We start from the raw sequence: 14,906 nt of genomic DNA on the forward strand, positions 1-14,906 counted from the left end.
CCAAAGACCTGGATGAGGGATAACAGGACATACCACCTATGTTGAGTTATCTAAGGCCTTTGACAGTATTCCTCCATTCATGTCTCATAGTGAAGATATCCCATTTGGGAATTAGGCCATACAGTACTAGATGGATAGTCAACTGACTCAATGACAGATCACACACTCTCAAAGTTGAGGTCCACACCTCTACCACTAGCCCACTCAGCAGTAGAATATCAAAAGGATATGTTCTGGGGCCTCACTGTTTGGTAAATACTTCCATGAAGCACAGTCAATAGTAGATGAACTGTTTTTTTCCAAGTTTGCAGATGACTGTTAACTGTGTGCACTCATATAGAGACCCCAGTGATGTAACATATTACAGTAGGGATTAACACAGGCTGATGATTGGTGACAAACTCATGGACTGAACCTTAAAGCAATCAATGACTCATTGTTCCCTTTGTCAGTGAAGTACCCCTGCTAATTATGATATACATAGCAACCCCTAAGCTCAAGCATAGTGTTGTGAGACTTGGGAACACATGTTGATTGCAATTTACACTTTCATAACTATGTGCCCATAGTGGCAGCACACACAAACTGCACTGTGCACATCATACATATGGACATCATATCCAAGACCAGGGTAGGCATACCTCTGCTGTACTCTACCCCTATCACACCAATAATGAAGTACAATGCTCACATCTGACTGTATCTCACCAGATACCTGCAGCAATTGGAGAGAACACAGGGTTGTGTCTATGGGACTTCTAGGCCTCAAAACATGACATACATGGGGAGACTGACATACCTCACTGTACTCAAGTGTCATGCAGGCTGCTGAGAGGTGACCTATGATTGCCCTGCAGTGCAGTCTCAGACCCTGCCCATCTGTAAATGATGGATATCTGCAATTCAAATGGGACAACCATAATTTGCCCCACAGTTCTCAACCTAGCTGTGAAATAAACCAAACATTCTGGGGAGATAGATATATCCCACAATGATTCACACTCCTCTTCAGTAGGCTCCCACTGCAAGTGAAGCAGTGCTCCTCAATGACCCTGTTTAAGTGCAACCTTGGCTACTGGTTGGGTGATTGTAAAGTCACTTCTGGGCTAGCACCTATGTCCGTCATGGACAGGGCCAGTTGTTGCTGCTCACAAACACTCTCTGCTAAAAATAACCATCCAACTATGCTCAGTAACTGTACTTGTGCTTTTACACAGCTATTCTTCTAAAGACACTAGTGCTATTAGACAGTAGCCTCATATGAACCTATGAAACTTTGGGCCTATGTAGGCCTCACAACCTGTTGTCAACTACATGGACTGCGGATGTCATCTACTATGAGTTCATCTGCACTCCTGTATAAGTCAGACTTGAGCTGTGGTGCTTGCATTAAGTACTGTGTTCCCTTGTCTGTGTACGTAGAGAGGTAGGATTTCTGCTCTTACTGCAGTGCCGTGTGTGTGTGTGTGTGTGTGTGTCTAGACAACAGAGAAGGCATGTGTATCCTACAGTTACTTCTCCAATTACATAGATTGCCATTATTTTGATACTTGTTCATGGCTACACATCCATTTGATACAGGCCTCCCAACCTCTTGTTCCCCACATGGCCTGCTGATGTCATCTACTATAAGTTCACCTGCACTCTTGTATAAATCAGACTTGTGTCATGGCTCTTGTGCACTGTCCCATGTACTTAGGTATGGGTTTTATTCTCACTGCAGTCAACTGTGTGCATGTGAGCTGTTGCATGATGTTACAGCATTTTACACCAGTAAGTCGGACACTATCTTCTCCTCACCAGACACTGCTGATGTCATCAGCTATAAAGTGTTATCTGGCACATTCTAAGTCAGACATGAGATGTGCTGCTTGTATAAAGTTCTGTAGTCTGTGTACCTTAGATAAGTAAGGGTTCTAGTCTCACTGCAGTCGTGTGTGCATGTGTGTGATATTGCTTGACATTATAGACAGTATTTTACTCCAGTATGTGGGACACTGTCATCTTCTCCTCAACAGACACTGCTGATGTCATCAGTTATATCACATTTTTGAAAATGCAGTACTCCCACCAAGGCAGGGTCAGAGACTGGCCTGGGAGCAGGCAGAAGTCACTTCATCCTATACAATAAGTTTACAGTGACATGGCTTTCAGTCTATCTATATACATTATGGCATGGTGTGTAGACCTTGCCTTATCTTGCTGAGAAAGCCCTATGATCTCTCCAACTGCTACATGTGTCTGGTGAGGTACATGTAAAAAAAACAACATTATACTCTATTAGTGCTGTAATGAGGTTTGACTGCAGTGATGTCATGCAATCCTAAGATATCAATATGGTGGTGTGAATAATGTGCACAACATAGGCTTTCAACAGCAGTATGAACAGTTGATGGTCAAAGTTCAGATTGCTATCTAATTGTGTTCCCAGTGCTTGCATCACTGTGTTTCTGCATAGCAGGACTGTTGGCAATGCTGTGATTAACATGGAACTCCACTTTTCAGATGGACAACATTGCAAACACACATTTCTGCATTTATTTGTAGATTTTGTGCCTTTGTCACCATTTAGTTGTGTGTTAGCTCCTCCTGTACTATGTTATTACTATTGGTGGACTCAATGATTGCACACAATAGGCAAGAATTAACAAACTTGGCAAGGCAAAGGCCATATACTTTAGCCTGAACTGTTGAGAAATACAATTCAAACAGTGAAGGGCCAAGCACAAGTCCCTGGGGTTTGACAATGGTAACAGCTCTACTAATACAGGTAGACTCACCAAATTTCACATGATGTATTCTGTTAGTGAGCCAATTGTTTAACCATCAACTAATGTAAGGTTTAATCCCCAGCTTGGGGTTTTTCTCAATGATACCTGTATGTGTGATTGTGTCAAAACCCAAGGACAGATTACAATAGGCAGTATGCACTGTCTTACCTTCATCCAGACCTATTACACAGAATCAATGTGCTGTGACATCACAAATCACCTATGATGTAAACCAGCACATACACCTTCCTGATATGGTTGAATACACAGGTCAACACACCCTCCACATGTTCCCATACAAGGGTGTACATCAACATGCATCCACCTGAGTTGGGAAGACAGTACCTGATGCATGCATGTATGTAGATATCCTGACTCTCCTTGACTGAGGTAGACCAACATGTCATCATGAACCTCCTCTACATGTACACTAGTAATATTACAGGTGTGTGCATTAGACCTGTGTCAGTTGTTACTGCTACATCACATCCAGTACATCTGATAGATTTTCTCAAAGAGATTAACAAGGGCATGCATGGTGACAACAGTATCATCATGTGGAATTTGAACAAGTCAGGGTATCTGACAAAAATCCACACTGAGGTATTCATTCAACACTGTCTTATGAGGCCAGAAACAGCTATATCACCAAATGGGTAGACCAGTGGATGACATATTTGGCATCTCACTATGCTTGTAATGTGTGAAATGACATATATCTCATGTCCAGTGATGAGGTCACCACATCAGGGGTGTCTGCTAGGCCCTTTTCTGCCCATTAGTTCAATGATGGACATCACAGATGAAATAGACATGCTGTGTCCAAACAGCTGCTTGAAGGACTACAGCTTGTGTGCAATCACTGACTCCAACTGTTTTATTAGTATACTACAGACAGTATCAACACATACAAGAGACTGCTGCCACAACCATGACAACATTTGCATCAATGAGACACATGGAGGAATTTGTTTAATCAGGAAACAAACACACCACCCAAATATAATGTGAACATTACACCCTATAATCAGCCCTATAGGTATATGACCTGTGTCCTGGGGTAGATGGTAAGTGGTACATCCACCAGCATGTGGTTACAGTGCTGGCTACTCCCTTGACTGTAACACAAGTACTGGATATGTGAAGGACATACACATCAGAGGCCATAATACCATCATGGTTCCCAGACTTCATCACACCAATAACTGTGTACAGTGCACCCTTATTCATAGGTTCATAGGTAGGTACTAAGCTATCAGCCCTGGGGCCTATACAAGCCCAGCCAAAAAGGTACCCTGGCTTTTGCCACCCAAGAAAATTATTTTCCTGTGCCACTGTCGAGCAGAGCCACAGAGGTGATCCCTGGGGTGAATTTCCTATTTCCCATCCAATCATCAAGATTTTTCTTGAAGAGTGCTAATGAGGAGCTTTGTTTGATATAGATAGGTAGTTTATTCCAGAGTATGGGAAGTCTCTGGGACAGGAATCTATCCCTCCGGCATGTTCTGTTTATTGTGGTGACAAGGTTTAGGTCCCTAGAGCGTGTAGTTCAGAGGGATTGGGATTTTTTTAAGTGGAGCATATCCAACAGCTCTGGGTTTGACATAGCTTTGTATGTTAGACAGAGATCACCTGTGGTTAGGCGATATGCGACAGAGTAAAGCTGGAGGTTTTTGAGACTGTCTGTGTAGGGCATCTGTTTGAGGCTGGTAATCCTCTTTGTGAGGTATTTCTGCAGCCTTTCCAGTTGTTGTAGATGTCTTATGAGGTACATACCAAAAGGGGTGTTGTACTCTATAATGGGTCTAATGAGTGATGAGTAGAGGGGAACAATGACTTCTTTTTTTCTGGATGAGAAACCTTTTTTGATGAGATGTGCCATGTAGAAGGATTTCCTGACTACTGTGGTGATGTGATTATCAAAGGAGAGACTACTGTCCACCTGTGTCCCAAGGTCTCTTATCACATTTTTGGTGTTAAGTATACTACCGCCTATGTTGTAGTTCATGGGTACAGAGTTTTTACCAAAAGGGATGACAATGCACGTTTTGGCATTGAGCTTGAGGCCATGGCTTTTACACCAGGCATCTGTCTCAGTGAGGCCCTTTTGTAGGATGTCCACACCATTAGGAGTTTTGATTATGGCTCCTAGTTTGCAGTACCTCCCTACACATTTTCCAGTGATGTGTAACAGAAGTGTTCCACCTTTGTCACAGTGCACTGTCACACAGCTTATTGGCCATACTTAGGTATTCTTTATGGAGATTATACATGACTGTCTGATGGTGCAGAACAACAATAGGTTCATAGGTGTCTACTAGGCTAACGACCACAAGGCACATTTTAAGCCTAGCCATGCATCCCAAATTTCTAACAAGTTCTGATACCCTTGATAAGTGTAAGCAGGAGCTTGGGAAATGAAAAAGTTACAGGTTACCTGGGTCCATTAGAGACATAGGTGCCAAACCAGAGATGAATTTCCTGTTCCTCATCCAGTTGCCCAAGTTGCACTTGAATTGGGTTAGGGAGAAGCTCTGTTTCAGATGGATGGGGAACCTGCTCCAGAGATGGAGTAATCTCTGAGATATATACCTGTCTCTCCAGTAGGTTCTGTTTATACCACAGGCAAGGTTTATGTCTTTAGAATGGGTTATTCTGGTGCTGTTTGTTTTGTGGATATGCAGGAGATCCATCAGAATGGGGTATGACAATGCCTTCTATGCCAGGCATAGATCTCCTCTCAAAAGCCTGTATGAGACAGAATACAGGGATAAGGCCTTGAGGCAGTCTGCATAGGACATTTTACTTATGCCCAGTATTCATTTAGTGAGGAACTTGTGTGGACATGCTAATTGTTGGATATGCCTGGTTAGGTACATACCAAAGAGGCCATTCTACTCAATGATAAGTCTGACGAATGTGGAATACAGTGGAACAATGACTTCCTTCAACCTAGATGCCATCACTTTGTTTATAAGTTGCGCAACATAGAATGATTTCCTCACTTCTGTAGATAAGTGATGGTCAAAGACTAGATTACTGTCAATGCGTGTCCCCAAGTCCCTGATAGCAGTGTCAACTTTAGGGTGTGTGTTGTCAATATGATAGTTACCAGGGGTGGATGATTTCCTGATGGATACTATTAGGCATTTCTTGTCATTTAGTTTTAGTCCATGGTTCTGACACCAGTTGCTTGTCTGTGTCAGCCCTTCATGGAGAACATTCATGTCATTGTGGGATTTAATGACAGTTCCTAATATGCAATCATCTGCAAATGTAGTCAGCCAGAGACCATTGACATTGGCCTTGACTTCAGAAAAGTATGTGCCAAAAAGGAGAGATCCAAGGACAGATCCCAGAGGGACTTCCCTCATGACTGACCTTTTTGTAGAGGTGGACTCCCCTATTTTAATTTCATGGGTCCTGTCTGTGAGGCAGTTGGCTATCCAGATGATATACAGGTTTGTACCTAACCTCTTGAGTTTAGCAACAATGCCCAAGGGGGCATTGTGTCAAATGCCTTAGGCGAAGGTAGGCAGTGTGAACCATTTTGCCCTCATCCATCACTTTGGTGACCTTCTTAAAAAAATTCCACTAGGTTGATTAGGCATGTCCTTCCCTTGACAAAACCAAATTATATTGGGTCTGGTGTCTGGAGGTTTACTATATCATTGTTGATCATTTCCATGATAATTCTTTCCATGGCTTGACATATAAGACTAGTGAGACTTATGGGTCTGTAGTTTCCAGGATCTGTAGATGGGCCACCTTTGTGCAGAGGGATTACTGTTGCTGTTCTCCATTCATGAGGCATGAAGCCTGTTTGGAGGCTACAGTTAAATAGCAATTCCAGAGGGTCTGATAGGTCAAGTTTCATGCTATTTAGACAGCATCCTGGAACATTGTCTGGGATCACTGATGCAGTGTTATTTGCCTTAGAGAGTTGTTACACCAGATGCATGTTCATAGGTTCATAGTTTCATAGGTTCATACTAGGCTATCTGCCCGAGGGCATTTACAAGCCTAGCCCATAGTTTTGTGGCTTACGCCACCCCTTTAGTATGAGGAACTATACCCATTATTTAGCTGTGCCTCTGTCGAGCAGTGACACTGAGGTAATCCCTGGGGTATATCTGCGATCTCCCATCCATTGGTCAAGATTTCTCTTGAACAAGGCCAGCGAGGTGCTCTGCCTCACATATACTGGGATTTTGTTCCACAGCATAGGGAGTCTTTGGGTGATGAATCTATCCCTCCAGCACGTCCTATTAATAGCCGTGTCAAGGTTTAAGTCTCCCGCCCTTGTGGCTCTGACGGATCTAGATTTTTTGAGGTGAAGCATATTCATCAAATCTGGGTTTGACATGGCCTTGTATGTTAGGCAAAGGTCACCTCTGAGCAGGCGGTAAGTGACTGAATAGAGTTGGAGTTCTTTCAGTCGGGCAGCATAGGACAGATGTTTGAGACCCTTTATCCTTTTGGTGAGGAACTTTTGTGGCCTCTCAAGCTGCTGCAAGTGTCGGGTCAGATACATTCCGATTGGGGCATTGTACTCAATCATTGGTCTGATGAGTGATGAGTATAGGGAGACTATGACCTCCCTTAATCTAGATGAGAATCCCTTCATGATAAGGTGGGCCATGTAGAAGGTCTTCCTAACTACTTTGGCTACATGGGTGTCGAATGACAGACTACTATCAACTTGGGTCCCCAGGTCCCTGATAACTTCTTCTGTGCTCAGTGGATTGCCACCTATTTGGTAGCTAGGGGTAACCTTGTTTTTCCCGAAGGGTATGACTATGCATTTTTTGGCATTTAACTTTAGGCCATGGCTCTGGCACCAGTTATCCGTTTCTGTAAGACCCTTCTGAAGGATATCTGTGTCAGATGTGTTTTCTACTATGGCGCCCAGTTTGCAGTCATCTGCAAACTTTGTCAGCCATAACCCTCCTGTGTTTGCTTGTACTTCGGAAAAGTAGATGCTAAACAAGAGTGGGCCCAGGACTGAGCCCTGTAGTACACCACTTGTGACAGGCTTTGAGTCTGACATGGAGCCAGCAACTCTGACCCTGTGTGTTCTGTCACTCAGCCAGTTTGCGACCCATCTTGTGATGTATGGGTTAACATTTAAGCTGATGAGTTTTTCAATGATACCCGAGTGGGGTATTGTTTCGAAAAAGTCAACCAAATTTAGGAGGCATGATCTGCCTTTGACAAAGCCAAACTGGGATGGATCCAAAGTCTGCAAATTCCCTATGTCTTTATTTATGAGGTCCATTATGATCCTCTCCATGGCTTTGCAGATAAGGCTTGTCAAGCTAATGGGCCGGTAATTTCCAGGGTCGGTGGAGACACCGCCTTTGTGAAGTGGGACCACAGTTGCAGTGCGCCACTCCCTGGGTACGTATCCAGAGGTAAGACTATGATTAAACAGCTGTCCTAGCTGTGGGTTTAATTCCTCGTTGAGTTCGTGGAGCACACAGCCGGGGACACCATCAGGTCCCATGGATGCTGTGTTTTTGCTTTGGAGAGAGCAGTTCTCACTTGGGCGTTGGAGATGTTTGGGGGCTGCAATCGCTGGTATAGATATCTCTCCTTTTGGGGAGGGGAGAAGTTTGCACTGAACCTGTCAGCCAGTATGTTGGCAATGTCTGTAGGATCAGTAATCTTCACATCATTTTGAACTAGTTCTGAGCATATCTGGGAGTTTCCTCCCAGGTTTCTAACATAGCTAAAGAAGGCCTTATGATTGTCTTTTGAGTCTTTAGCTATTTTTCTCTCAAAATTTGCTTTGGATAATTTTATGAGAGCTCTTAGTTTTTACTTATAGTGATCAAGGGTGTCTTACCTTTTAAGGATTTTGCTCTATCTTGTAGTAGCTTCCTCCTTTTGTTGTAGAGTTTGTTTATGGCTGGGGTCCACCAGACTGGACGCTTGCCTTTGGTACAAAGAGTCTTTGTTTTGCTTGGGATTGCCTTATCCATGCAGTCCTGCAGGTGCTGGTAGAAGGCATTTGTAAGTGATTCAGCGGCTTGAGTACTGTTTTCCGCCGGCTCGGGGGCCTTAAAGGAGACCACACTAGTCTTTAGAAGTGTGAAGTCGGCTTTAGAAGTTCTTTACTGTGGTCTTTTTTATTTCAGGTGGGGGTGTGATGAGGACCTCCAGCGAGATTAGTTTGTGATCAGATCTCACCGGTAAGGGGTATACTTCCGGTGTTGAACATTGTGCTCCCATGTTCGTGATGATGAGATCAAGTATGTTTTCTCCTCTTGTGGGGATGGTGACTAGTTGTTCCATGGCATTTGAGTTTATGAATTCCAGGAACTTTTGGGCTAGGGTGTTTGGGCTTGAGTAGTGTACCCAGTCTATATTAGGGTAATTGAAGTCACCTAGTATGATGGTGTTTGGTGATACATTTATCCCCTCTAGTGTTTTCAGGAAGGCCATGTGAGGTTCCTGAGTTTGTGAGGGTGGCCTGTAACATGCTACAATTTGCAGAGCAGTCTTGCCTATGGTTAATTGCACCTGGATGGTTTCCGATGCATCGTGCGTTGCCACCAGTCTGGAGGTGTGGGTGTCCTTGATGAATATGGATACCCCCCCTCCTTTCTTGGTATTTTCCGGATTTTGGGGCCGGAACGCATGATATGAGGTAAAACCTGATAGCGCCGGGGTGCTCTCAGGAGCCTTGAACCAGGTTTCTGTCACAGCACAGACATTGATGTTCTCCATACTGAGAAGGGCCTCGAGTGCGTGCATTTTGAGATTTAGACTTCTGGCATTGAGCAGCATTACCCTTAGTTTTTTCCTTTTTGTGTTCTAGGGTGGTAGGTTTAGAATTTGAGCCTTGCCTAAAAAGGCACTATGGGGTGGCAAGAGCCTTTGCCAATATCCGGAATCCCAGGGTGACAGGTGCAAGCCGCCCTTGAAGCAGCGTGGCTTGTCCAGCATGTCATCCCAGGCAGACAGACATTGGATCCCCTTTGAATGACACCAGAGTTTAAGCCAATTGTTAAAGCTGATCATTTTATCTCTGTATTGTGGCATCATTCTTGGTGAAGGTAGGATACTGCTCAGGGTCAGGGTCATACCTGCCTGGGCAACATAATCAGAGAGCTCCTCAATGTCTCTTTTCATGTAGTCCAAGGAGGTACGTCTCAGGTCGTTTACACCAGTGTGGACAATGACTGACTGCTGTTGAGAGACCTGAGTGCATGCGTTATGTGGCGGATTCTAGCGCCCGACAGGCAGCTTACTGTGACCTTCTCCTTACTCAGTCTGGTGAGCAGGACGTCAGTGTGTCTGACTATGGAGTCACCAATGACTAGTGTGTCTGGCATTGTGTTTGGCCTTAAGGGCTGTGACTGTTTGACACTGACTGTGAGGTCTATGTGTTGCAGGTGTTGTGTTCTGAGGTGGTGGTTGTTTGGGTGTCTGCTTTGGTGGCCTCTGCTGTTTTGGTAGATTTTTGATCAGAGCCTCCGAGTATGTCTTTGTGTGTTTATGTGTATGATTTGAGGTTGAGATAGTACTATGTGAGACTGGGTCTATAGTGTGTGTGGTAACCTTTTCCTCCTGACTGGTCTTGCCAGTCCTATGTTGAGAGAGCTCAGCCTCCAGTTTGGCCGTATAGTTGCATCTCGCATGTATTTGTGTTTTGTGGGAGGAGGAGAGGGTTGTCTGTGTACATGAGGCAATTGTAACATTGCCTCAATATTCCCAGGTTCACCAGCTGAGCAGGAGAGAACACTAGCAACTGATCCCTCGACATGCTAGAAGGACTAGACAAAAAAACTTTAAAAGAGATTCCGGGGGACGTGGGTGACCGAGAAATGGGGGTTTGCCTTTTTGGGGTGCTATCTATAAGAGTGCCGTATCAAAGTAATAAGTACTGTAGGAGCAAGTGCTAGATTTAACAGATAAAGAATAGTCTACTTGGAGTCAAGTAGAGATAATCTTTTTAGTTATAGGATACGCTGATTAGATCAGTAGTATAGTTTGAGGAAGGTAGTTTTAAGGGAAAATTTGAAGAGTGGACTTTAGGTAGCCCGAATAGTTTAAACCTGCTTAACCGGCGCTGCCCTAGTGTGCAACAGTGGCAGCTCCGCGCTAAATCGCGCTAATGCGTTTGTTACCTATTCATCTTATGCACACATACTGCATAGGTGTTTGATAACATTAATGGCATGTATATCATTCATGGCAGTGTGGATTGTGCCATAGATATATGCCATGCACACAAGACAATTAGGCTGTATTGACCATACTGTCACATACAGGTATAGCAGTGTGCCTTCTAACACTTCCTGCAGACATTATGGTGCCAGTACATTTTGAGTGGTTACCCTCATAGAGCGTGAATGTATCATAATAGTTGTGTGTGTGTGTGTGTGCGTGCAGGCTCATCTCTTATCACTCCACATCACATATGTTATGTCACAGGCATGGCATTAGTGGTGGTGGTATGATTGTCCATGATTGTGGTTGGTTTTTGTAATGTGTGCTATGATCCTTTACCTGCAGCCACCTTGATGGATACCTCTGCTGAGAGTGCACACATATTCAGGTATAACAGTTTGCACTGCTTCCCAATATGCACCCACCCCAGTTATGTCAGATCCCTGATAGATGTCCTCTGCATTATTCATGTAAGGGTGCTTATGTCACACACACATCCTGCCCATTGTTATGTCACCCTGTGTGACAGTCACAGACGGCATGTTTTCACCGTATAGTCTGTATTTTACCATACAGATATGTGGCTGGTGTTGCTGCTACAATGACATGCCCTCCACTGCTGTACATGCAACAGTGTCTCTTTCCCTGTGTTCATTCCTACAATTCATCTGTATGTCCCTACTCAATACACACACTTCCCTTGAGTGATCATTTTACAAAGCAGTCCCATGTCCTGTTAGAGATCATTAACACAGCTTCAGTACAGAGTGCCAGGAATGGGATATCGTAATACTCTGCACTGTAGGTACACTGTCCTGTACTGTGCTTGGACTATATACTTCACATTCATAACTTTCAACTGTACAGCTATTCCCAGGATGTCCAGATGTTTTCCTTAACAAGGTTGTGGCTTTCTGCCATATCACTGGGATGATCTTTGCACTGATGTGACAATATCTGAGTGCATACCTCTAAATGGTCCTGATCTGTGCAGAATGTCCAGTTTTTGTCTCATATTTGTGATCTTTTCTTTATAATTTTTTTTTTCCTGGCAAATCACTGGCATGTCATTGCATAGTACAGTCAGAAACTGATGACTGACATTTGAGTTTCAAACTTCATGCTGTTCAGAAAGTTCATGCTAGTGTACAACCTTTATATTCTATCAACTTCCTAAGTTGGTCAGTGCAATATTAAAAATCCATCCCTGTCTCTGGCCATTTATCTTCCCATTATTATGACTTTGTCCACATTTCTCACTCCGAGAGGTCGTGAGTGTTACATTCTAACACATTGCTATGTGACGTCTATGCCAGATATGTCCCTATTACTGGTTATCATTCCTCTCATTAAGTTGGCCTCTGTGCAGATGTGTTGCAGTAACAGAATACAAGTGATCTGTAAAACCCCTGGTGATCACTATGGCATTGCACACATATACGGGCACTGTATGTGCTCTTCTTTACACGGAATTGATATCCACATTCGCTGACAAGGTTTCAGTATGTGTAAAGCCCCAGTGATCATTGTGGCATTCAACATAATGTTTCATTATATTACTTTTGCCCTGACAGTACATATTCATTTCACCTCAGACTGCAGCCACTTTTCATTAACAGGTTACATGGTCTTTGACAGAGACTGGGGCTACCTGTTACAGAGTGCTTTTACAGTTTATTATTTCTAACACTGTTATTTCAGCAAGGAGACCTTCCAGTAGCCAAATAAACTTCAAAATAATATATGGGGAAAAGGTACACGAATTTAAACATTACCAAAGAAAAGGCTTGCATCTGAAACACTCTGCCTTGTCTGTCCCTTTCTCCATCTAAAGATAATGCACCAAAGGAGGATGTTGCATTCTTTCTATTACAGAATGGTTCAGATTTCTCCATCTTTGAAAATGTCTGTTCGTGTGAAATATCCATTCCTGACAGGGTCTAAGCAAAGGTCCAGTCTAGACAGAAGTGTGTCTCAGCAGCAGCTCGCAATGACTGGACACAAACTGTGATGAAAGCTGGTAGAGTTTAATCTGAGGATACAATGAGCAACTGCACATATGTGGGTGTTTTATTTTATGTCATCCTAGAAGCTTGCTAAAGCAGTTTAATGATTGGTTTCTCCCCAGTTAAAATTCATAATATTACCTACATAAGGTTGTAATGTACAAAGGCTACTGTTCTGTTAAAAGAATTAAAAGAATAACCATTATTTTAACTACATGCTGCCTCCATGCCAGCATTTTCATTTATCAGCTGGTTGCTGTATTGTACTTTATGTAAGAAGTGATTGCCTGCTGGGAAGTAAAATTCATTACACTGAGCAGGCAGGAAGTCTGTACATACATGTGTTGTGATCACATAAATGTTCACAACCTGAAATATGCAGTAGTATCCTCAACTGTTGTTAGAGAAAACTGTTACCAGGAGAGAGCTTGGTCTGAGCAAGGAAATCCCTAGAAGCCTTTCTTCAGCCCATAAGTCACACTGCAAGGCAGTAAAATTTTTTTCTCACATGGTATGACTCGTGTTGCCCTATTTTCCTTCTGATTGGCATGGACATTTATTACAGAAAAAATATAATTTTAAACCAGATTTAAGAGATTGTTTTTTTATACTGATACATCATCACATTACTTTTGAGGGGGTCATCTAAGCAGGGCAGCAACATCAAGCAATAAGTGATGACCATTGCACAAAGCAGATAAGACTCTCCACTGAAGCCATAGAATAGCTAACAAATTTTGGAAATTTGTAGACAGTGTAATCTTAAAGTGGACAAAGGAATGCTCACCCTTGTGCCATTAAAAGCAAAATGCTAATGTCATTTGTGATGCAGTTCAGAAGTCTGCATATCCATGTTTCTATTTGCAGATTACATAAATGACATATTTGTTGCAACCTTATCTAAAAATACTAAAAGTGTTTTTGTGCTGAGGAGTAGTTAACATCAAGTGCAAACACAATTAAGATTGTACAACTACCATCTTATTTTATTGTGTTGAGGCACTCAAAGGTGAAAGGGGCAGCATATTAATTACAACCTTAAAATACTCCTGACATAACCGGTTCAGTGATAAATGACTGCATTGCTGTCTTCCTACAGTTTATGTAAATGAACTTTTCAGAAGTGACATGTTGCAGTTATATGGCTTATCTCTCTGATAATGTCCACCATTTAACTGATGTCAAATAAATTAATATAAACTCTGCATGGCAACAAAGCAAAGTGGGGCAGCTTTTTTACTCCGAACATTTCTCTAAACTAGCAAATTGTTTTATTTCTATTACTGTGTCCTTTGGATGTTGCAGTGAAGTCAGCTTTACATTTTATATTCTGGTAAACAAGCAATATTGCCTTCACAGTAGGTGCCACAGAGTTGAACACGACTCCTGGTAGTTCATGCAGGGTAAATTTTATAACTTTGTACATGAGTACCAATAAGCAGGGACCAGTCCTGGGAATGCATGTACTGATTTTAACAGATCACTGTTTTTTAATTTACCCTTTGGATAACAAGGTGAATTTGTACGACTGTCTTCTAGCTGCCATGCACAGCCAGGGTTTCCCTCCACCACAGATGTTTCTGCGTCACTCTTGCCTATTAGTTACCATATTCTGGGCCCCCTAAAATAAGACACACCCCAGACCAGTGTGTGTGTGTGTGCGCGCAAAACTGGCTGACTGATTTAAATTCTTATGATTTCTTAAGTCTGTAATTCATACATCATTAATATCCAAACAAAAGGCCACAAATAAATAAATCCACCTATGTCTTTTGTTATTTTAAACATCGACCACTACTCTGTCATGTGTGCTTTTGGACATTATATCTAAGTCTGAATCTCACCTCTTTCAAAATTTCCATTGTCGTGAAACTTTTCAACATCAGTAGAGAACAACACATCCTCATACAACTGCAATCCTAAAAACCTAAGCAAAGTGTACTAACACAAA

Source organism: Protopterus annectens, chromosome 15.part0, assembly GCF_019279795.1.
Source record: "Protopterus annectens isolate FY-2018-M chromosome 15.part0, PAN1.0, whole genome shotgun sequence".
Taxonomy (NCBI): domain Eukaryota; kingdom Metazoa; phylum Chordata; order Ceratodontiformes; family Protopteridae; genus Protopterus; species Protopterus annectens.